At 37.1% G+C, this 25,602-nt stretch overlaps 1 long non-coding RNA gene across 1 annotated transcript in view; it reads left to right on the forward strand.

Moving 5' to 3' along the window:
- LOC143688956 (uncharacterized) overlaps positions 1 to 21,912 on the forward strand; it is a 62,704-nt gene extending 40,792 nt beyond the window's left edge. The window contains exons 3-4 of the long non-coding RNA XR_013178417.1: positions 17,369 to 17,437; positions 19,915 to 21,912. This is a non-coding gene — a long non-coding RNA (uncharacterized LOC143688956). The remainder of the gene's footprint in view (positions 1 to 17,368; positions 17,438 to 19,914) is intronic.
- The last annotated feature ends 3,690 nt before the right edge of the window (positions 21,913 to 25,602 follow it).

A 25,602-nucleotide genomic window follows, 5' to 3' on the forward strand; every position in this document is an offset into this window, starting at 1 on the left:
TACAGATAATTGCTACCACTGTGAATGATGGGGGTTATACAAGTAAGAGATTCATGTTGAGTAAGAGATACCAGTAAGAGTTGAAATTCCAGCTCTGGAACTCAGAGTTGAAGTCAGGCACACAGAGTCTAGAATTGTGCTCTCCAATACAGTAGCCACTAGCCACAGGAAATGGAGCTAGTCCAAATTGAGATGTGTCCAAGTGTAAAAATACATCAAATTTTAAAGACGTATGAAAAAACAGGATGTAAAATACTGTATTCATAATGCTTAGTTTGATTAGATGTTGAAATTATAATACTGTGGATATACTGAGTTAAATAAAATATATTAAAATTAATTTTGGGCAGTGCAATAGTGGCTCAGTGGCAGAATTCTCGCCTGCCTCGCCCAAGAGCCGGGTTCGATTCCCAGTCCCTGCCCATTGGAAAAAAAAAACACCAAAAAACTGCATGTATGACTTGCATTATATCTCTATCGAATGGTGCCATTTTAGTCATTCTCCTAAAGGAGTTCTTTGAAAATCTTAGGTAGATCATACATGGAAGAGCTTAAGAGTGGGAAGAAGGCCCAGGAAAGAACCTTGAGAGAAGGCTGCATTTGGGAGCTGGGTAAAGGAGAGAGCAAAGGGTGATCTGAGATGACAGACTTGGCCACATGTTGCTGAAAGGCCAGGGAAGATGACGACAGAGAAGGGTGCTAAATTTGCTAATTAGAAAACCATTTGCTTTTAGGAATTTCCACAGTGCGGTCCTGGTGGAAGGTGGCTTGCAAAAGGAGGAGGGGCAGGTTTCGAGAATAATATACCTTTTTAAAGAAATAGAAAACATGAACATGTTTGTAAATTTAGAGAAAGAAACACTTGGCGAGGAAGAGATTAAAAATACAATAGGAAAAGGAGATCATTGATGTAGCCAGGCCTCATTTAGGAAATTAACTCACCTTGGAAAGGATCCAGGATACCTTTTTTTTTTTTTTCCTGAAGTCACAGGGAAGAGAAGAAATTCAGGAATTTCACATCAGTTTTTTTCCTACCTTCTCTGAAATTGATGAGACAAGGTCATTAGCTAAGAGTTGGAAAGCTGAAGCTGACTTCCAGAGCTTGAGAAGTGTGAGACAGGTTTGGAAAAGACACGGTAGCATGTCATCACCATGGAATAATAAAAGACTGGAGGGTGAGCAGCAAAGGGCCAGTGGAGTTCGGACAGCATGTTTAGGAGCATCTGTTGACGTAACGATGTGGCTTTCTCCAGCAGATTTAAGCTTTCTGGGGTTTATACCGGATTGGGAATTGGCAAAGTAAATGTGATTGAAGGACAAGGGAACTTCTGTGGCTTGTATGAACATAAATAAAATCATAGAATATGATGCCTAGATTGGATAAAAAGGCTTTCAAAGCCAGAAGGGGAGATTTTGGAAAATGGAAGGAAGGAAGAAGCCATTCTGCAGCATACACATGTTGCTAATTTGCTGATTCATCACACTGCCTGAAGCAGTAGCTGTGTACTGTGTATGTGTTTAGCTCAGTGAGGAAGGGCCTTGCTTTCTGGGGGATACCCACATCACCAAGATCAGGGGCAGCAAGGATAAACACGGTTTCACTCTATCCTTATGGGGCAGCAGCTCATCCTCATGGAGCTCCAGGCTGTTCTAGTCCTCCCCTCCCCAACTGCCTGCTCTGTGGCCCTCACGAGGCAGCCTTGCAGAGACTGATTAACCTAACCCTACGAATGTGTAAGCTAATTCCCCATAATAAACATATATATGTTTTATGCATGTATTTATTTTTATATGTTTATTATGTGTGTGTGTGTATATATAAATATGCATGCGTATATGCATTTAGTGATTCCTATTGGTTTTGGGTTTTGCTTCTTTGGTTGAACTCTGATTGATATCGAATTAAAAGTCTAGAATAAAAAGAGGCAAACCCTAGAAAAAGAGATTTCATTTACCAATTTATGCTAGAGATTAAAATTGTATGTCATATAAAACATGGGTCTTGACAGGTTTTCATTAAAATAAACAAGTGAAATAAAAGTGTCTGCATGGAGTAGAGAGGGACTCAGGGAGGGAATGGCTATACTGCCTGGTTTGGATTTCAAAGGAATGCTCACTAGAGATTGAAGAATATCGTCTGGAAGGTATATTAGAGAAGAAGAAAACTAATCTCTCCTTTGGGCCCAAATATTGAACAAATAAAAGAAGACGAGACTGACAATTGCAACAGATTTTCACAAAATGGTGTGAGCACCTGTGGTCCAAAACTGAAATTTCACTTCAAACACCCCCACCCATCATACATCACTCCAGGCCAGTTCATTATCTCACATTCCATTGGCAATAACTACCTAAATTTCTCAAACAAAGATTTCTGCAGCATCCTCTACTCTTTTCTTTCCATTTCTTCAGTACCATTATCCATCTAACCCCCTGCTACCTCCTCCCACATTCCCCATCAAATCCTGTTACTTTTACTTCCGGGATGTCTCCTGAGTGAACAGTCTCCTCTGCAACTGGGCCACCCTGCCATAAAGAAAGCCACTATCATCTCATCTTGCCATTCATTAACCTTCTAACAGATCTTTCTGCCCCCAGAGTGCCTATAAAACAAAGCAGATCCAGTTACTTTCCTCCACAAATACCTCCATTAATACTCTATCCCCTTCTGAACACATTTCAAACTCCTAACACTGTACTTTGTCAATCAAGATTCTGACTAGAGTTTTCTAAAACTCTCATCATTCTCATTACCTACCTCCAAGAACTTCTTTATGGACATTCCGAAATGCCACCATGCCCTTCAGAACTTTGTGACTCTGCATGTGCTGGGTGTGAATATGCAATGGACCCACAAACTTCTACCTGTGGTAAATGCCTCCTGATTCTTCTAGGCAGGTTCAAGTTCTCCTTTGGGCAGATTCCCTCTTTGGAGCTCCCAGAGCACTGCATTCTAATCTCTCTTTTAAAACAAATTCCACGTTGAATAATAATCACCAATTTATGTAGATGCCTCTCATTTTACACCATCATCTCCTTCAGTGCTAAGTCAGTGACTTATTGCTAGTGCTGTGGCTGGCATAAGAATGGTTTAAGAAATATTAAATAATTAACATAAATTTAGTAAATATTAAATTAATGAAATAATTAGTGACACCATGAAGAACCAGATTTCAGAGGGAGGTTTATAATGTTATGATTGTTGTTTACACCAGCAGGCTAGTCCACAGGACTCCTGTGGGTATGAACCCTTTGTAAATAAGACATTTTGAAAATGTTATTTTTGGTTAAGTTGTGGCCAATTGAATCAAGATGAACCTCAATTCTATTACTGGGGGCTTTATCAAGAGAAAGCAACAGGAAGAAGCCAGAAGCAGGAAGTCTGCAGGAATCCTGAAGAAAAAGGAGAGAACCTTGCTTTATGATGGGAAAGCTGAGGGACCCCAGGATTGCTAGACAGCCAGAACATAACTGACACCAGGAGGAAACACGCCTTCTAGTCTCCAAAACTGTGAAACAATAAATTCCCATTATTTAAGCCAACTCATTCTGTGGTATCTTTCATAACAGCCTTGAAACTAAAACACACCTAATAGACTTTCTGTATTGCCTTTTTACCTTGCATGCCTTAACAAAGCAAGCAGTCATGTTGAGAAGGAACTGAGGCAAGGGAATGAGCACTACCTCTCAGAAACAGCCAGTTAGGAATTCAGGGTGGCATCCAGTTGACAGCCAGCAAAGAAATAAAACCCTCAGTGGAATAGACTTTAAGGAGCTGATTCCTGCCAATGATTTTGTCTGCTTGGAAGAGGATGCTTTCCCCATTGGGCATTCAGATGAAACCTCAGCCCTGGTAACTCCTTGACTGCAGTCTTGTGAGAGAACCTAAAGCATGAGATTCAAATAATCCATTCCCATATTCCTGACCCAGAGAAACTATAAGAAATAGTATTAAATGTGCATTGTTTCAGCTGCTAAGTTTGTGGTAATACTGTTATGCAGCAACAAATAACTGATAAAGCAAACAAGACTCATTGCAAGAGATTTATTCCCGGGCTAAGGGTTAAAGGAAAAGATAGGCTGGCATAAGGCAGTGAAAAGGATTTCAGGCAAATGGGACATTGTAACTAAAGTGCACAGAGGCAGTAAGCAGTTGGGTTTGATGATAGGACTACAAATATTTCTGCTACTGAGGCCAGAGGTACAAACCACGGAGTGGAAGGAGATAAGGCAGAAGAGGTGTGTGAGTAGGCATTTTACTGTGCAGAGTCTTTAAGGCTTGTATCATCATGTTAATGATACAGATTTTATTCGATAAGCAATAGAAAGTGACTCAAATATTTTTAAAGGGCAATAAGAACGGAGTTTTATGTCTAGAAAAATTATTTTGGAAACTATGTGGATGGATGACCTTGAGGATACAAGGGTCAAAGTTGCCTTCAGGTTGACAGTCTCTCCCAATGATAGGCCACTTTTAGCGATCAAGGCATTCGAGAAGGAGGATTGGAACTATGTAAAGGATGGAAAAATGGGAACTTATTTAAGATATATTTAGGAAGCAAAATCAATAGGACTTGGGAATTGTTGGGAGTCAAGCATGAAGGAAAGGTAGAAGTCAAGGATGACTCTTTGATTTCTAATTTGGATAATCACTGGTGAAAGATTCCATTAACTGGGACCAAGAATGCAAGAAGAGTAACAGTAGATCTAGAAGGAAAAACTGAGATTTAATTGGCCTGAAGTTCAAGGCTAATCTCTGGGCTTGAGCATAGATGGAGATAGCAGTTAAAATCAAGAGAGCTGATGAGAATGACTAGAAACTACAGGAGAAATTAGAAGACCAGGGAGCTGAGACTAGGGTCTAGGGGCTATCAACAGCTATGGAGTTTAAGCAGAAGAACAGGCAGTGACGAAGCAAGAAACATCAGAGAGGGATAGGAGAAGGGCCTTAAAAGCTTAATAGAAATGGTCTATTTGAAGATCTTTACATAATTTGACTTAGGTGATTTGGACCTCAGCGACTTGGGGGTGAGATTATATCAAACTCTTTTCATTATATCTTTCATCTTCTCCACTGTCCTATCATATCATTTCCTTAACCAAATGACCCTGTAAACTTTCATGATTAAGATGATACTAACTCTTTATAGAGGGCGCTGGGCCTGAGGCTGGTTCCAGAGGAGTCCTTGGCACTTAAGGACACAGAACAGGAAAAATGGCAACACCTGCCCTCAAGGTGCTTTGAAAGTGTTTGATAGATTGTTTTGGCTACTGGAAGACTGAGGACAAAAGGCACCAAGAATTCCTTTTCAGAATGGAATTCTAATGTTATATTTTTAAGGAAAACTTATTTTATAGATAAATATATTGTTATACTAATGAGAACACTGGGGTGAAAGTTAGGATTCTTTGTTGTTAGGGCTACTGGAGTATTAGAGGGCCAAGACTGGGGAGTGAGGCAGAGCAGATGGAGAAGAAAATAGAAACACTTTGGATGAAAATGTGACAGAATTTTTAATAAACTGGGGAAGGATAAAAGAGAGTTACTTGAATATTTCTGATAGTCTAAATATATTCAAATATTCTGCTGTGATAATGCTGATGTGATTATTGACTGGGGGTGGGTACAGCAAAAGGGAAAGCCAGTTCTCTGAGAATTTATAAAATGCCTTTACAGATGGTTGTTTGAGCCCATACTGAGATCTATAGTAGAAACATATTATGTATACCAGAGACACAGAGGGTGGAAAGGGGAACAGAGATCTAAGAAGGACCCAAAGAGAGACCTAACTGGAGCCCTGAGAGGTATAAACACCTTCCAAATTAAGAAAGCAGAGAACCAATTCAGAAGGAGGGTAGAATGAGAAAATGAAGGAAAGAAAAAAGCCATGTTGTAGGGGTAGGAGGTGAACTGGGATTATATAGTTGGATACAGAGGTTTGTTCATCCTTTGTGCCTCTTTAGCCATTTTTGGACAAAACAGACATGGTTTCAGAGTAGAATATCCCACTACACTTTTCACATGGAATACTGAAGCTACTTCAGGTCACCAGAGGACACTGAGCACAAATGCAGCACAAATAAGAGCAAGTGATGATAGATTTGAATGTGAATTCCCAAATGTTAGGAGTAAATCTCCTTTTGAGTGCAAATCATGGTGTTTGCTTACCAGAGATTTAGTGGTGACAGTGTAAGCCACCCGAAGGTGACTTACTGCCTCACACAGATAATATCAAGGAAGGCAAGGACTGTATTCTTAGTTAGATACACTGGATACTAAAACCACAAAAACAAATCCCCAAGTTCCTCAAACTAAACAACACAAGAAGTGTTTATTGTATGTGTTATCATAACAATAGTTTTAGCTAATTAAGCTCAATTCATTTTATACCTAAAATTAACTCTCAATGTAATTGTAATAAAGTATGTTTATTTGGTGTTGGGAGGACTCATTAGAAACTTATACTTTAACCCAAGCAAACAAAAACAGAAAATGGACTGTATTTTTTATTAGGCATTTTCCCAAAAATGAAATTATCAAATGAGATCATCAGGTTTTATCAGTGAAACAAATTTAGACTCCAGGGTTCCAATAGTTTCTAAACCTCTGGAGCACTTTTTTTTTTCAGCTTCTAAAAAAGGAATTAAGTTGCAAATTTACAGTTCTAAAGCTGTGAAACTGGGCAAATTAAAGTAAGGCAAATTTAAGTAAAGCTATAGAAATGTCCAATCCAAGGAATCCAGGGAAAGATATCTTGGTGCAAGAAGGCCGATGATGTTCAGGATTTTTCTTTCAACTGGAAAGGCTCATGGCAAACATGGTGGCGTCTGCTAGCTTTATCTCCCAGCTTCTTGTTTCATTAAAGCTCTCCAGGGGGCGTTTTCCTTCTGCATCTCCAAAGATCTCAGGCTGTGCCGGCCTGTCATGGCTCTAAAAGCCATGTTGGAGAGAGTCTAAAAGGGACTCTCTCCAACATATTTCCTCTTTTTTTTTTTTTCCCCAACATTTTTATTGTAAACAACAAACAAACATGCAAACATTCTTGGCATGGTTACAATCAAGGGCTCACAATATTGTTTGTTTTTGACAAAAATTGATTGGAACATTTTTTAAAAATATTTTTATTTTATTGAAATGCCTCTAAGTATCGTACAATCCATCCAAGTATACAACCAATGGCTCCAATATCATCACATAGTTATGTATTCATCACCATGATAATTTTTAGAACATTTGTATCACTCCAGAAAAAGACATAAAAAGAAAATAGAAAACCCCATATATCCCATAACTCTTACTCTTCCCTTTGATTGATCACTTGTATTGCACTCTACCCAATTTTTTTTTACCCCTTATCCTCTCTCCTATAATTTATTTTTTTGTCCTTTTTTTTTTTAATCATCTGTCCATACCCTGGATAAAGGGAGCATCAGCCACAATGTTTTCACAATCACACAGTCATACTGTAAAAGCTATACAGTTATACAATCACCTTCAAGAATCAAGGCTATTGGAACACATTCAATAGTTTCAGGTATTTCCTTCTAGCTGTTCTAATACAGTACAAATTAAAAAGGGTTATCTATATAATGCACACAAATAACCTCCAGAATAACCTCTCAACTCCATTTGAAATCTCTGTCACAAAACTTTATTTTGCCTCATTTCTCTCTTGCCCCTTTTGGTCAAGAACACTTTCTCAGTCTCATGATGCCAGGTCTCACCTCATCCCTCGGAGTCCTGTCCCACATTGCCAGGGAGATTTATACCCCTGGGAGTCACACCCCACTTCGGGGGGAGGGCAGTGAGTTCACCTGCCCAGTTGGCTTAGAAAGAGAGGCCGCAAAAAAAGAGGTTCTTTGGCGGTGACTCTTAGGCATATAAGTAGGCTTAGCTTCTACTTTGCAGGAATAAGTTTCATAGGGGCGAATCCCAAGAGTGAAGGTTCAGCCTATTAAGTTATTTGTCCCCAGTGTTTGCAAGAATATCAGGAATTCCACAGGTGTGGAAGTTTAATATTTCCTCCTTTCTCCCCAGTCCCTCAAGGGGACTTTGCAGATTCTTTTTTATCCTCTGCCCAAATTACTCTGGGATGTATTAGAGCATCACACTAACCTCTACAAACCAATAAGATCTCACTCTCTATTCAAAATTCCATGTAATTATGCTGTTTGAATAAACTGACCATACAAGTTAAATTAGATTGTGTACTACCAAAAAATATAAATTTTGCCCCAAACAAACATCTCTTCCTTTGGTTTCACATAGAAGTTGAAGTTTTAAATATAGACCATATCATCCTTTACCCTGTATTATGATTTACCTTAGTCCTAACCAGATCTGTTTCATTCATAAATCTAAGTGAAGTCTGAACACTTTTTCAGTGTTTTTAACAGTTATGATATGGGGTAATGCTGACTTTCAGAGCTTCAGAACTCTAACTCTGAGTCTCAGGTGTCACACAGACACCCCAAGTTCTGGGGCATGGCCAGGTTATACACAAAGAGCTCAGCTTCTCAGAAATAACAGTTACAGCTCTGGAATAGATGCGACTGCTGTAAGAGCTTGCAATCTAGGAACCTCTATAATAGGCCTTCACCTGATGACCTATGCTTCCGAGTTCAATTCTCAGTGTTTGTATATACTTGTTAGTCCATATGAGTGAGGCATGATAATATACATCTTTTTGTTTTTGACATTTCATTTAACATACTGTCAGAAAGGTTCATTCACCTCATTGCATGCCTCACAACTTCATTCCTTCTTGCCACAGCCCAGTACTCCATTGTACATATACATCATAGCTCCCCCTTCCATTCCTCAGTCATTGTACCCTTAGGCCACCTCCATCCGTGTGAACACCAGTGTGCAAATGTCCTTCTGTGTCCCCACTCTCAGTTCCTCTAGGTACACCCCTAACTACGGGGTTGCAGAGTCATATAGCCACCCCACCCCTAGCCTCCAGTGGAGCCATCCCACTGCCCTCAGATAGGCTGAACCACTCTGCTTCCTTACCTAAAGTGAATAGGTACATCTCTCTTTTCACATTTTCTCCAGCACTTGTTTTTCTCTGTTCATTTTTTTAAACTTTTTTTAATTGTTAAATATAACATATATAAAAAGAAAAGAAAAAAAAAGCAATGATTTTCAAAGTATACTTCAATAAGTAGATATAGCACAGATTTCAGATTTTGTTATGGGTTACCATTCCACTATTTCAGATTTTTCTTTCTAGCTGCTCCAAAACACTGGAGGCTAGAAGAAATATTTGTTTCTTTCTTGTGAAAAATATCATATATACTAAAAAGCAATAAATTTCAAATCACATTACAACATTTAGTCGTAAAATGGATTTCAGAGTTTGGTATGGGTTACAATTCTACAATATTAGGCTTTTACTAGTAGCTGCTCTAAGATACTAGAGACTAAAAAATATCAATATAATGATTTAGCAATCATACTCGTTTGTTAAGCCCTAACTTCTCTGTATAACTCCAACATCACCTTTGATCTTTCTCCCACTGTTTAGGGGTATTTGGGCTATGTCCATTCTAACTTTTTCATGTTGGAAGGTGCTGTTGAAAGTATGGGATAAGGGGATGAAACTAGTTGATGTTTTGGAGAAGCTGGGCCCTCTGTATTTCAGGACCCATTTGATACAGGGACATATCTGGAGGTTGTAGGTTTCTGGAAAGTTTCTCTACTGCATGTAACTTTTGTAGAATCTTATATAATGCCAGAGATATTCTTTAGGATTGGAAGGAATGGTTTTGGTTGGAGTCTGGCAAGTTATGATAAGTAACGATGTCTAACTGAAGCTTGCTTGCATAACAGTGACCTCCAAAAACCTCTATTTGAACTCTCTCAGCCACTGATACCTTATTTGTTACACTTCTTTCCCTTCTTTTGGTCAGAATGGCATTGCTGATCCCATGCTGCCAAGGCTAGACCCATCCCTGGGAGTCATCTCCTACGCCTCCAGGGAGACTTTCACCCCTGGATGTCATATCCATGTAGAGGGGGAGGGCAATGATTTTACTTGCAGAGTTGGCCTTAGAGAGAGAGAGGCCACATCTGAGCAACAGAAGAAGTTCTCCAGAAATAATTCTTAGGCATACCTATATGTTGGCTAAGCTTCTCTACTATATACATACGCTTCACAAGAGCAAGCCTCAAGATTAAGGGCTTGGCCAATTAATTTGGGTGTCCCTAATGTTTGACAGAGTATCAGGGGTTTCCCGGTGGTAAAGTTTAATGGCACCATATTTTTCACCCAAATCTCAAGGGGTTTTGCCAATACTTTTTGATTATCTGCTTAAATTACTCTGGGATGTATCCAGGTTTTGCTTTACGCTACACAGGATTAAAGGCTCTCATTTTTATTCTGGGGTCCTTATGTTTGGGTTTTTAAATGATCTATCCAGATAGGTTAGGTTAGATTATGTGCTACAGAAAATTTAGGTTCTGGACAAAATAAATCTTTCTTCCTTCCTCAAAGAGTAAATAGGTTCTAAAATAGCCAATGTCTTTCTTACCCCTGTAAGCTGAATTACCTTATCCCAGTAATTCCGGTAATGATTGGCTTCATTCTTAACTCTAAATACCAGGTTATACATATATAAAATAGCCTCTCAAAATCCAGAAGTAATAATTACCACTCCAGGTTAAACGTGACTGCTATAAGAACTTACAATGTAAGCCCCAATTTTCTTGTTTTTGTTTTTTTTAAATTTTTTTATTGTTAAATATAACATACATACAAAGTAAAGAAAGAAAAAGCAATGATTTTCAAAATGCACCTCAACAAGTAGTTACAAAAGAGATTTCAGAGTTTGTCATGGGTTACCTTTCCAGTTTAGATTTTTCCTTCTAGCAACTCCAAAACACTGGAAGCTAGAATATTTTTTTGTGTGTGTGAGAAATAACATATATACAAAAAAGCAATAAATTTCAAATAACATAGCAACAATTAGTTGTAGAACAGATTTCAGAGTTTGGTATGGGTTACAATTTCACAATTTAGGTGTTTACTTCTAGCTGCTCCAAAATACTGGGGACAAAAAGAAGTACCAATATAATGATTCAGCAATCCACTCCTATGTTAGACCCTATGTTCTCTGTATAACTCCAACATTACCTTTGATCTTTCTTCTACTCTTTAGGAGCATTTGGGCTATGCCCATTCTAACTTTTTCATGTTGGAAGGAGCTGTCAATAATATGGGATAGGGAGATGAAACTAGTTGATGTTCTGCAGAGGCTGGCCCCCCTGCATTTCAGGACTTATTTGGTCTAGGGACCTGTCTGGAGGTTGTAGGTTTCTGGAAAGTTACCCTAGTGTATGGAACCTTTGTAGAATCTTAAATATTACCCTAGGTGTTATTTAGGATTGTCAGGAATGGCTTAGGTTGGGGTTTGACAAGTGATGATGAGTAGCAATGTCCAACTGAAGCTTGAGTAAGAATGACCTCCAGTGTACCCACTCGACTGTGTTTGAACTCTCTTAGTTACTGATACCTTATTTCTTTTTCCCCCTTTTGGTCAGGATGGCATTGTTGATCCCTGGTGCCAGGGCCAGGCTCATCCCTGGGAGTCATCTCCTATGCCGCCAGGGAGACTTTCACCTCTGGATGTCATGTCCACATGGAGGGAGGACAATGATTTCATTTGCAGAGTTGGCCTTAGAAAGAGAGAGGATACATCTGAACAACAAAAGAGGTCCTCTGGAAGTAACTCTCAGGTGTACCTATAGGTTGGCTAAGCTTCTCGACTATGTACAGCAAACTTTTTTTTTTCTTTTTTTGGCACGGGCAGGCTCCAGGAATCGAACCTGGGTCTCCGGCATGGCAGGTGAGAATTCTGCCACTAAGGCACTGTTGCGCTGCCCCCTGCTACATACATCAGCTTCACAAGAACACGCTTTAAGATCAGGGCTTGGCATATTGATATGGGTGTCCCTAATGTTTGCCACAGTATCAGGGGTTTTCCCAGTGGTAAAGTTTAATAGTTCCATATTTTTCCACCCCATCCCTAAAGGGGATTTGCCAATACTTTTTGATTATCTGTTTAATATACTCTGGGATATATCCAGGTATTACATTAAACTATACAGGATTAAAGGCTCTTATTCTTACTCTGGGCTCCCTGTGTTTGGATTCTTTAAATTATATGTCCAGATAGGTTGAGTTAGATTATGTGCCACAGAAAATTTAGGTTCTGGGTAAAATAAACCTTTCTTTCTTTGATGTCAAAGAGTAGATGAGTTTGTAAAATATGGCTAATGTCCTTCTTACCCCTGTATTCTGAATTACCTTATCCCAACCTAATAGGCTTTATTGGTAACTCTAAATACCAGGTTATACACGTTTAAAACAGCCTCTCAAAATCCAGAAATAATAATTACCATCCTGGGCTTAAATGTGACTGCTATAATAGCTTACAATCTAGGCCCCTGTTTTCTTATAAATATTTTCTAAATGAGACCATACAATAATTGCTCTTTTGTTTCTGGCTTATTTTGCCTCACTAAATGTCCCACAGGTTCACTAACAATGTTGCATGCCTCATAATTTCATTCTTTCTGCAGCAGCACAATATCTGATCATATGCATACACCATCATTCCCCAATTTTCTTCTCAGTCAGTGAATCCTTCAACCACCTCTATTCATTAGGCATCATGTAATGTCCAAAATCAACAGTTTATCAACACTTTCTCTCTCTCTGTTCATTTTTAAACAGTTTTGTTCACAAATCATACAATCCAACCTAAGCCAAAAATTCAGTGTTTCCTGATATAATCACATAGCCATGCCTTCACCACTGCAATCTATATGAGGACATTTTTTTGGTGCATTCTTGATCTGTCAATTCTGCTTGTACCCTGCTGGACTAATTTTCTCAGCTGTCTTGGAACAGTACCTCTACTCTTGAAAATCCACCCAGATCATTTCTATAACTAATGATCAAGAAATTCCCTCATCTTGGTTCTAATACCAAAAAAATACCATGTCTAAAAAAACAACTAAAAATACAGTATTTGCAATTCAGCTCCTAAGAGAGCAATTCAAGGTAAAGTATTATCTACTAAAATTAATTTTTAAGTGGAGTTGAAAAACTGTGATCCAAAAGTATCTTGACTTAAAATATAGCTTCTTCACCCACTGAGATGACTCAAAATAAAATTAAAATAGTAGAAGCCTCAAAATTCCTAAATGTTCATATTTAATCTAGCCATTATAATGTGAATGATCATATAAATCTGGTAAGCAATGGTTATAAACTCTCAATTAAGCAGTAGGGTCAGAATAGACATCCCTTTACCACTGACACTTGGTGAACACCGACAGGTCTTTAGGTCAGTCCTTCCTTTCTTAAATCTGTGTAGTCTTGAAGTCAGACACTATGTAGCCCTATAAAGCTTAGAATGGAACCTTGCACATAGTAGCAGATATTTACAAAATGTTTGCTGAAACCATTAATTAATTAATGAATTAATCATTCAACTAGATATGTCCTGGGTGACACACACTCACTGTTTATAGTAAATACTGAGTAAATATTGGATCAATGAATAAATAAGCATTAACACCCGTAATTAATTAAGGCATACAAACTATGTAATTCAAACTTGGTTTTAACTATGACCATATAATTTGCATTTTTTTCTATTGTTCTTTTTAACGCTTTACAATTAGATGTACTAAGCAATGCAGTGCACATAGGAGCCAGTGATTCTCGAAATTGTGCCAAAATTAAACCTACATTTTTACGTTTAAACATTTGAGAAAGAAAACACATATTTTCATGAGAGTGAAAGTTTAAAATTGTAATCGCTCAGAAACGTGAGTGTCCTAGCAAATGACTTTTAAAAGCTGCTCTTCATTAGGAGAAAATCATGGTCAAAAAACACATTATCAGAGCTTCTACAAAAGCTATTTTATAACAGAGCATAATTTAGTTCAAGTAAACCATTTAAGGTAATTTTCCACAAATGGCCCTCTTTAGACAACTGAATTATTCCAGGGAAAGTTTAGGACAAAACTAAATGCAATTGTATTAAGCCAACATTTATTTGTGTATGCATATATATAATTTGTGCATATATACACTTAGTTTGTAATTTATAAACAACAAAGGGAACCACCAAATGACATCTCAAAAAATCAACTGTTTTTAATTTTCTGAAGTTTTGAGCAGCTCTGAATTTTCACTTTCAAAAGGAGTCATTACAAAGCACAACTAAACATACTGTTACAAAGGTATTATAATTGTATCTGCCAATATACCAAAAATGTCATTTCTAAACTAATTCATGTAAGCTTATATCACAGTAAAGCTGAAATTCAATTTTATGAGCTATGATAAAGAACCTATTATAATTCTTGGAATATGTAAATAGACTTGTAATATAATGACATTTGTAATATAATGTAACAAACAATGAAAATTACGTTGATATTACATTAAATTTCAAATGTGGCAACCTTGTATTTCAGCAATTTAAGTAGTAATACATGCATTTGAGAGGTCAAAATTCAACTGTCTAAAACAAAATAGATTCTATGAGTTTACGTTTTCAGATACAAAGTATTTCAGAGAAAATTGAGAGATATGTACTATCCAAAGGGCAGCAAAAATTGGCATCCTTCTTCATTTTTTACAATTAAATAGATTCAAGAAAACATTAAAAACAGATTTGCAATATTTTGGTGTGACTCAAGAGCCATCAAATCTAAATTTAATTTAAAATGTAGGCAATCTAAGATATGAATCAGGAGAATCATATTTAGCTTTCTTGTACTGAGGTGTTCAGAGGAAGATGATTTGAAATTCTATTATTTTCAGAGAAGGCTTTTATCAAAACAAGCTGAAGCAACAGACAAAGGAAACAATTATATATGTGAAACTAAGATGTAAGAAAAAAATCAATTATGTCTAATTTTCAATATCACTTTGAAATAGATTTATCATGCAAGTAAATGCAGTCTGCTCCTTGAATAGAATGAAAATAATCCCATAATAAATTAAAACATTGAATGAAAATAAATTAACTTTTTTGATTCTTTAAAATGTCTACAAGACTAACTTCAAGTTTGTTTATATAAAAGTGACCATGGTATATATGCAGTCTTAACTATATAGCCAGAGATATTAAAGAGTAAGATTTACATTAACTTAGTTTTTCCAAGCATGGTCCAGTTGGAAAGATAACATTTGGGAATGAAATAAAGTGGAAAGAGAGAGAGAGCATGAGATAGAGAAGAGTGGTAGAGAGGAATGTAGGAAGGGAAATGGGAGGAAGGGAGATGGAAGGAGGGACTTTTATCAAAGCCCTGAATGTGAATCAAAAGAAACCGTCAAAAGAAACACTAGTGTTCTCTAATAAAAAAAGGACACATACTTCAAAATCAAAGATCATTCGTCTGTTGATGGACATTTTGGCTGTTTCCATCTCTTTGCAATTGTAAATAATGCTGCTATAAACACTGGTGTGCAAATGTCCGTTTGGCTAAATAAACTGTGGTATATACATACGATGGAATATTATGCAGCTTTAAGACAGAATGAACTTATGAAGCATGTAATAACATGGATGGACCTAGAGAACATTATGCTGAGTGAGACTAGCCAAAAACTAAAGGACAAATACTGTATGGTTCCACTGATGTGAACCGACATTAGAGAATAAACTTGGAATATGTCATTGGTAACAGAGACCATCAGGAGTTAGAAACAGGGTAAGATAATGGGTAATTGGAGCTGAAGGGATACAGACTGTGCAACAGGACTAGATACAAAAACTCAAAAATGGACAGCACAATACTACCTAATTGTAATGTAATTATGTTAAAACACTGAATGAAGCTGCATCTGAGCTATAGTTTTTTGTTTGTTTGTTTGTTTGTTTTTTTATATATATTTTTTGTATTTTTTATTTTTATTTTTTCTCTATATTATCATTTTATTTCTTTTTCTGTTGTCTTGCTATTTCTTTTTCTAAATCGATGCAAATGTACTAAGAAATGATGATCATACATCTATGTGATATTAAGAATTACTGATTGCATATGTAGAATGGAATGATTTCTAAATGTTGTGTTAGCTAATTTTTTTTTAACTAATAAAAAAAAAATCAAAGACCATTTTCAGTAGATGTGCCATCCCTTTAAATTCAACTGGCTTATATAGATACACAAATGTCAACTCCTATGTGTGTGTCTCTAAGTTGTCCCTATTATATTGTTATATAATAACTACTACCAAAAGTTAGTGGTCTGATGTTTCATTTTGCTAATACTGCCGGAATACAATATACTAGAAATGGATTGGTTTTTACAAAGGACATTTATTAAATTACAAATTAAAATTCTAAAGCTATGAATATGTTCAAATTAAGGCATCAACAAGAGGATACCTTCATTCAAGAAAGGCTGATTGCATCCGGAATTTCTGTCACATGGAAAGGCACATGGCAACATCCAATGGCCCTTTTCTTCTGGGTTGGTTTTAAAAATGGCTCTCTCAGCTCCTGTGGGTTCTTCTTTAGCATCTATCTCCAAGTGTCCGCTTTCTCCAAAATGTTTCCCTGTTAGAGGACTCCAGTAAGTTGATTAAGATCCACCTTGAATGGGAGGAGTCACATCTCCATGGAAACAACCTAACCAAAAGGTCCCACACAATAGGTCTGTCCCCACAAGATTGGATTAGAAGAACATGACTTTTCTGGGGTATATAACAGTTTCAAGCCAGCACACCTGACCATGTCCATTTTATATTTCACATTTGTGGGTCAGGAATTAGGTCAAGAGTCAGTCCATGTGTTACAGGCCAAGTTCACTAATGTTTTTCACCTGGCAAATGGGAAGCTGGAGCACTTACATGTCCTTTCCAGCATGGAGTCTCAAGGTCACTGGGCTTCTTATAGCAGCCAGGGCTCCCAGAGAGTGTGCTCTGAAAGAATGTGGGTGGATACTGCAAGGCTTCTTAGGACCTAACCTCGGTTCCCCAAACATCACTTCTGCAGCATTGTATTGGTCAAGTCAAACTAATGGGGAGGGGGATTTCATCAGAGGAAGAAGCAGCAAAGAATTTGTGGCCTGTTGTAATCTTCTGGACAAACTCCCTTTGAAAGATACACCAGGAAGAACCATGCTCAAAACTACATATTGATGCTTCATCATTATTATTTTGGGGGGGAAACGTGGTTGTTTTTAGTTATACCTTCTTCAAAATGGTTCAGGTTAAATTATTGTAACCAAGTTCTATGATATGGAACTTTTAAAGCCTTAAGCTCTTTTTTGTTATTTTGTTTGGTTTTGGTTTAGTTTCGGATATTTTTTTTAAGAGAATTCTTTTCCTTTCTAAAGGAGCCTCCTTTGGCCAAACACCATGAAGACGTATGATGGCATTTCATCTGGGCATTTATATTTACCTTGGTAAGTCACTCACATTCTGAAGGATGATATTAGTTTCCTCCCAACACAGCAGACTATTAATGTATAACTGTGAAAATAACCAGTAACATAGAGTAGTTACATCAAGATACTTCCTAGGGATCATCACTTATACCTTCCAGCCACTCACCACTGATTGGAGTAGTAACAGTGAATTCCTGAGATGATGGAGTCCTATTCCTTCAACGCTTCTCTGAACTTTGTGTCCCTCCAGACCAGCCGGGTAGACCATCTAGCAGCTTCCTTGTTTTAATACCCCATGGATAGGCTTTTGCTAATTTGGGCCTTGACATTACATCATCATCTCACATCCATAAATTTTATGACATTTTCTGTTAAAGTACATGATTGAATTCATTTATTATGTGAATGTGGTAAAGCTGTGGCTCATGACACCACTCCTTTAGTAGGACCTACAGGTAAAATTCCTCTCTGACCAAGTGTCAGAAATAGTTGAATTTCTTTGGAGCAACTAATTTGTTTTATTTTGAGATGTTGACTGTGCAAACTAATTATGATTTCCTCTTCACCACATCTGATAAAAGTTGAATTGGTTGTCTAATCCTGGCAGTGAGAAAACACGCTCTTAGTACTAACCTAATGTCACAGTTCAACTCCTTTTAGTACTAACCTAATGTCACAGTTCAACTCCTTTTGCATACTGGTTTCCTTTTTATCCTGAATAACCAATTTGTTTTCTTTATCTGCTTATAGTGGGTATGCATGCATGTTTTTTTTTCAAAATCTACTTTAATCCCTTTTGGGAACAAAGTGAGTAATAAATGAATTAATAAAAAATAAATATCCAACAAGTGTTCATTGAGTATCTACTATATGCTACTAAGAGCTTATACCTGGGATGCTATCTTGTTAGGCTTTTGGATGCATGCTCTTCAAGTATAGAAAACAAGAACATGTATTTAAGGGGGATCTTAGCTAAACCTAACTAAATATTGGGTGTGTGAGACTTGATCTTTACATACTTGAGTCTATTTGATTAAGGGGCTGAGAAAATAATCCAAAGTGTTAATAGTTGGGATTCATACATATTCGAATATGTATGGTAAACAAGGTTCAAGGAAAGAAATGGCACTCCCAGTTGCAAAAAATCACCCTAAAGAAAGAAAGGTCTCTGGCCTTTTTTTTTTTTTCCAGTTTAAGCGTTTACTAATATTTTAAATGGTCAATAAAAATAACATAATCCTATATAGTAAGAGGTGCATAGTGTAATTGTTTCATTTTATTATGTGACATTAAGTATGAGGGTCTGTTCAAACTGTCTTGAGGATTTTGGTTGCTTTTGTTTATTTGTTTTATAATAAACATATAACACATGGTCTAAAATATTTTCAGGTTAAAGCAGTGGTTCTCAACTGAAGGATGGGAATGGGGCTATTTTGTCCCCTAGGCGACTTCTGGGAACATCTGGAGACATTTTGGGTTGCCACAAATTGGGGGAAGGCGAGGGTTGCTACTGGTATCAATAGGGTAGAGGCCAGTGATGCCACTAAACAATGCACAAGACAGCCCTCCACAACAAATAATTATCTGGTTCAAATGTCAATAGTGCCAGTTTTGCAAAACCCTGGGTTAAAGCTACATGTTGTAATGTAAAATTCTCACTTCTTAATCAATCTTTTTCTTTTTTGGAAAAATAATTGTGAGTTTTCACTACTGTTGGTTGTCCAAAATTATGTTGTATATATTTCTGCACACCCAGCATCTACATAAGGCCTGGCCCAGGAAGGCTTGTTAAAAGAGGAGCAAAGAGAGGGCAGTGTAATAGTGGCTCAGTGGCAAAATTCTCGCCTTCCATGCCGGAGACCTGCTTTTGGTTCCCGGTACCAACCTATGCAAAAAATAAAAAAAGAAGAGCAAAGAGAGAATCAGCAGAACTTAAGGAAGGCTGCTGCTGATTTCCATATTGGAGGGATCTTTCTGGGCAGAAGGTAACAGTCTGGCTGTTTAATTTACCCTAACTTGCTTTTCTCATGGAAGTCGGCAATATAGAGTATCTGTAAAGTGTCTATGGGACATTTGCTTGCAAATTGAATGAAATCCAACACCTGTGCCAAACTTCAGCCATCTGATATTGAAGAGAGACAGTCTAATGGATATATTTAGTACCTCATTACCTAGATTGTCCCAATACTATTCCCCATATTATGAGAGCTCAGCAAGAAGCAGAGTGCCTGGATTTGATGCTGTTAATATAAGAACTGTTGAAAGTGTTAATATAAGAACTATTTGGTTAATGGCATTTCTGTGTCCCCTGTGATATTAAAGTGTGAATACAATATGCTTTATACAAACCCATGCTATTAATTCACACCTGAGATTAGTTACAGGGAAAAAAAAAATGCCTCGGCAAATTGATTTCTCTTGTCAAAAACACAAAGTTATATATAACCCACTAATTCACTGTTTTTCTTTTCTTCTTTCTTTTTTTTTTGCCTTAGGTACAAGAAAAAGAAGCTGGCTAAAACCCTTTGCTCTTTTTTAGGCTGTATCATGAAGTGATTAAGATGGCACAGTCTGGAGTCAGGCTGCCTGGATGCAAACCTCAGAGCCACCATTGCTAGCTGGGTGACTTAACTTCTCTGTGCCTCCGTTTCCTTTCTGTAAAGTGAGGATAATAATTGCGCTGACTTAAGATTGTTGTGAGAACTAAACCAGTGCTTGAACCAGTTCCTAGTACATAATAAGCTCTTGATAAATACCACCTATTATTTCTATTTTCTTCAGATAATTCCACATCTGCTCTATTTTCTAGTAGTTCTTTTGATCTGTAAGCTTTAGAAGACCAGGGGCCTTCTCTGTTGTTCACCAATAAACTATTAGTCTCTAGCAAAATCTCTAACATGTAGCACATCTTAAAAATAAACAGTGACCATCTCTAACACACAGAACATCTTTAAAACAAAATAGCGACCTGAATTAAAGAATAGAGGCATGCACTCTATCACCAGATAAACAAAATACATGTAAACTTGACCCTCAAATGTGGAATGTATTTAGAGAACAAAGGTAAACAAACCTTGTACAAGACTGAGAAGGCCTAGATCACAGAGACCAATGAAAGAACAATGCTATACCTATGATATTTAAATGTTAATTTTAGTCTAGAGTTATACCTGAGAGGACTGAATAAGAATATTTCACTTAAAACTCAGTTAAAAAATTACTTAAGAAAAATTTTTACTGGTGGTGGTACAGACTCAGATGCTAAAACAATAATTTTTGTGTTTTATATAACATCTATTATGTAAATAATAAGAAAATAGGTAAAAATGCCTTCCCTCACAGAGTTTCTAAGTGTAGTGTCTATGAGGAATTCCTAAGAGTCTAATTACTGAGTGTCTTGCAGGTGCTTTTTAAATAATTGTGATGAGCACACAATGTTGCACATGCTCTTTTCCTCTAAGAATATGTTAGTTTCAGTTTAGAAGCATTTTATTTGAATATTAAACAGTGTATGTACTGTTTGAATTTTAACTTTATTGATATACTCACATCATTAAGCACTGGATTTCACATATGCAAAGGAAAACCCACTACTTCAAGCTGTACATTCTCTTGAGATTTGACCCGAGTTGAATGGCTAAAAAAAACCCTAATTTTTAAATAATCCATTATTCTATAATGATCCAGACATCACACACATTACATCTTACCAAATGTTGGCAATAGGGTTTAGATGAACTATTTTCCCTATAGTGATCCTGTCACAAATGTGTCTAAGAAACAACACGGTATTTAACTTTATTGAAGAAAAATCTCACTTGTTGCCAGTCACTTTATCGGTCAATGAGGGGAGTGTGCCAGTTTGAATCTGTTGTGTATCCCAGAAAAGCCAAGTTCTTTAATCCTCATACAATATTGCTGGGTGGGATCTTTTGTATTGTTTCCATGGAGATGTGACCCACCCAAGTGTGGGTGGTAAATTTTGATTAGATTATTTCCATGGAGATGTGTCTGCACCCATTCAAGGTGGCATTGCTTACCAGAGCCTTTTAAGAAGGAACCAGTTTGGAAAAAGCTCAGAGCCAACAGAATCAACAGAACCCAAACAGCCAGAGACCTCTGAAGATGTGGAAGGAAGGTACCCCCGGGAAATGCTTTATGAAATGCGGAGAGAAAGCTAGCAGACGTATGTGCTTCCCAGCTGAGAGAGGAGGCCAGAACCCAAAGACCCCCACAGATGCCATCCATGTGCCTTCCCAGCTGACAGAGGTGTTCTGGATGGAATCAGCCTTTCCTGAGTGAAAGTGCCTTGATTTGGACATTGTCATGACCTTAGAACTATAAACTTGCAATTTAATAAATTCCCTTTTTAAAAGTTGTTCCATTTCTGGTGCATTGATTCTGGCATCTTACAAACTAAAATAGGGAGCATTGTGTTTTGTTACAAACTTCTTTGTGGAGGTGAAATACTACCAGAAGAAAGCAGATGGTAAGGTAACGATGGCAAAGTCATCTGAAAGGATTGCTCCTCTAAGGTTAGCTCTCCAAACTGTTTCCCATTTGAAGGAAACCACTTAGAGAACAGGATGGTCACTTTCAGCTCTCTAGCAGGGAGTCACTCCAGAAATCTAAATGATTCCAGTCTTTCCAATGTGCTATGACATTATGAAACTTGGTTACTCACTGTATCGTGTTACCATGTCCATATCATATATTTAATTTCATTTCTCTCTATCTCTGTGAACTGATTATTAAAAAAAAAAAATACAGGGTTGGAAGAAAAGCTGATTTCCCACCATTCAGTTCGACTCTTAGCATTCCCAAAGATGATGTGATTTTGAGACTGATTCCAAAGTGATACATCCATCATCTGAAAACTTTAGATATTAACGTGACCAAATGTATAACGTTTGTGATTATATAACATGTAATAAGACTAATTGAGGTCTTTTGTGAAATGTTTTTGGTTGAGTTTCCTTTTCCTGTTCCCTTGGATGGTTAAGAACAAAGTTTCCCTTCCACTCTGCCTTTAATTGGCTTTATTTGTTCTTCTCTAAAGAACTGAAAGATTACTTTAATATATCATCAGAAAAAATGCTCCTAGTAAAGTGACAGGAAGGGGGAGAAGCTAGGATATATATTAGGTTTTGATTGAATACTCAGAACCGGGCTAGGTGCTTTCTAATACATTATATCATCCAATTTTGATAACCACATGTCAAAGTTTGTATAGTTATCTGAATTTTGTAGATCAAGAAATGGGGCTTATTGCTGGTGGCAATATAAAATAGCACAGCCAATATGGAAGACAGTTTGGTGATTCCTCAGAAAGCTAGGTATAGAAGTACCATAAGACTTAGCAATCCTAATACTAGGCATTTATCTCAAAGAATTGAAAGTAGGGATGTGAAAAGGTATTTGTATACCAATGTTATAACAGCAATATTCACAACTGCCAAAAGATGGAAGTAACCTAAGTGTCCATCAACTGATGAATGGAAAAATAAAATATAATATATACATACAAGGAAATATTATTCATCTTTAAAAAGGAATGGAGTTCTGATACATCTGAAAACATGGATGAACCATGAAGACCACGTTGAGTAAAATAAGCCAGACACAAAATGACAAATATCATATGATCTCATTGATTTGAAATCATTAGAATAAACAAACTCATAGGGTTGGAATCTAGAATACAGGTTACTAGGGAATGGGGTGGTGATAGGGAATGAGAAGTTAAGGCTTAAGATATACAAGTTCTCATTTGGAATGATGGGAATATTTTGGTAACGGATGGTGGTAGCACAACATTGTGAACATAATTATCAGCAATGAAATATATGTCAGAATGTGTCTAAAAGGGGAAATAATAGATTTTCCTTTTTCTTTTTGATTGATACATATTATATATTCACATACCATGTAATCATCCCAAATGTACAATCAGTGGTTCACAATATCATCATATAGCTGTGCATTTATCATCACAATTGACTTTTTTTCCCTTTTTTTGTGGAAAATAACTTATATACAAAAAAACAATAAATTTCCAAGCACACCGCAACAATTAGTTGTACAACAGATTTCAGAGTTTGGTATGGGTTACGATTTCACAAGTTTAGGTTTTTACTTCTAGCTGCTCTAAGATACTGGAAACTAAAAGAGATATCAATGATTCAGTAATCATACTCATTTTTTAAACCTTCTCTTCTCTGTATAATTCCACCATCACCTTTGATCTTTCTCCCACTTTTTAGGGGCATTTGGGCTATGCCCATTCTAAATTTTTCACGTTGGAAGGGGCTATTGATAATATGGGGTAGGGGGATGGAACTAGTTGATATTCTGGAGACGTGGTCCCTCTGCATTTCAGGACTTATCTGGTCCAGGGACCCATCTGGAGGTTGTAGGTTTCTAGAAAGTTATCTTAGTGCATGGAACCTTTGTAGAATCTTATATAATGCCCTAAGTGCTCTTTAGAGTTGACAGGAAAGGTCTTAGTTGGAGTTTGGCAAACTATGATAGGTAGCAATGTCTAACAGAAGTTTGCATAAGAGTGAGTTCCAGAGTACCTCTCAACTGTATTTGAACTCTCTTAGCCACGGATACCTTATTTGTTACACATTTCCCCCCCTTTTGGTCAGAATGGCACTGTTGATCTCATGGTGCCAGCACCAGATTTATCCCTGAGAATCATTTTCCATGCCGCCAGGGAGACTTTCACCTTGGCTGTCACATCCCACGTAGGGGGGAAGGCAATGATCTCACTTGCAGAGTTGGACTTAGAGAGAGGCCACATCTGAGCAACAAAAGAGGTCCTCTGGAAACCTTAGGCATACATGTAGGTAGGCTAAGCTTTTCTACTACATACATATGCTTCACAAGAGCAAGCCTCAAGATCAAGGGCTTGGCCCATTGATTGGGTGTCCCTAGTGTTTCACACAGTATCAGGGGTTTCCCCAGTGGTAAAGTTTGATAGTTGCATATTTTTTCTCCCATCCCTCAAGGGAAACATTAGGTTTTATATATGGTAAAAGAATAAATTCTTTTTAAAAAACTCACAAGCACTGAACCCTAAGTTAAGCCATGGACAACTATAACATATTATGTGCTTTCATCAGCTGTAGCAGTTGTATTAGCACCTTTCACACAAATGCAAGGTGTTAATAATAGCGTGGTATATGGAAATCCTGTAATTTATACATGACTGTTCTATAAACCTGCAACTCCTGTAATAAAGAAAAAAAAAAAAGAAATAGGGGCTCAGAAATGTTAGATAACTCATCCAAATTATGCAGCTAATATGTGGCAGAAGCAGAATTCCTCTTCTAAGCTAGGTCTTCCAACTCCAAATCTAGTGCCTTTTCCATTGCATCACACACGTACCAAACAGGTTGTCAAAATATCTTCATTGTAACCTATACTCTGTAATCTAGGACCTGCTACCAAGAAAAGTCCAGGATATAAGAAAAATGTTCCCAGTAAAGAGAAGACACATGGGCAAATAGCATATATGAAAATTCTCCAGTTGAGACCCAAGATTCAAAAGGAATCATAGCGGCAATATTTAGCTAAGAAGGGAACCCAGAAAAATTTTCTGTTCTCATCTCCAGGTTCAACTCATCTTGTATGTAAAGTGAGTAAACACTTGGCACCTACATGTGCAACTTAGAATAATGAGAAGTCCTCACTGCCTGTCCCTATGTACATTCTGCACTTATGTGGCATAGTAAGCATTGTGTGCCTGGGAAAGTATTAACTACTTTCATATGCATTATTTAATATAATCCTCACAATAAAGTACGATTTTCTACATTTTTAAGATTATCTGAAGAAACCAATGTTTAAAATAGTGAAATACCTTGTCCAAGTTCACATGACTAAACGTCACCTGCTCTGAACCATAATATTATAATCTTCCTCTTCAAATTCTAGTCCTTTCCCTGGATTTCCTGAAACATTTATTACATCTGCTCATTTAGTTCATTTTCATGCTGTCATCACTATTGGCCTTTCAGTGCACTTTACTTTACAGCAGCAAACCTCCTGATCAGCTCCATTTATTTAACCTTTTCTCTACTGATGTTAGATCTTCGCTCAGTGAATGAATGAATGAATGAATCACCTTTCTCTCCATTCAACAGAATGCTTTCTCTAGAAATATTGTCTAATGAAAG

Source organism: Tamandua tetradactyla, chromosome 6 (genome assembly GCF_023851605.1).
Source record: "Tamandua tetradactyla isolate mTamTet1 chromosome 6, mTamTet1.pri, whole genome shotgun sequence".
Lineage (NCBI taxonomy): Eukaryota > Metazoa > Chordata > Mammalia > Pilosa > Myrmecophagidae > Tamandua > Tamandua tetradactyla.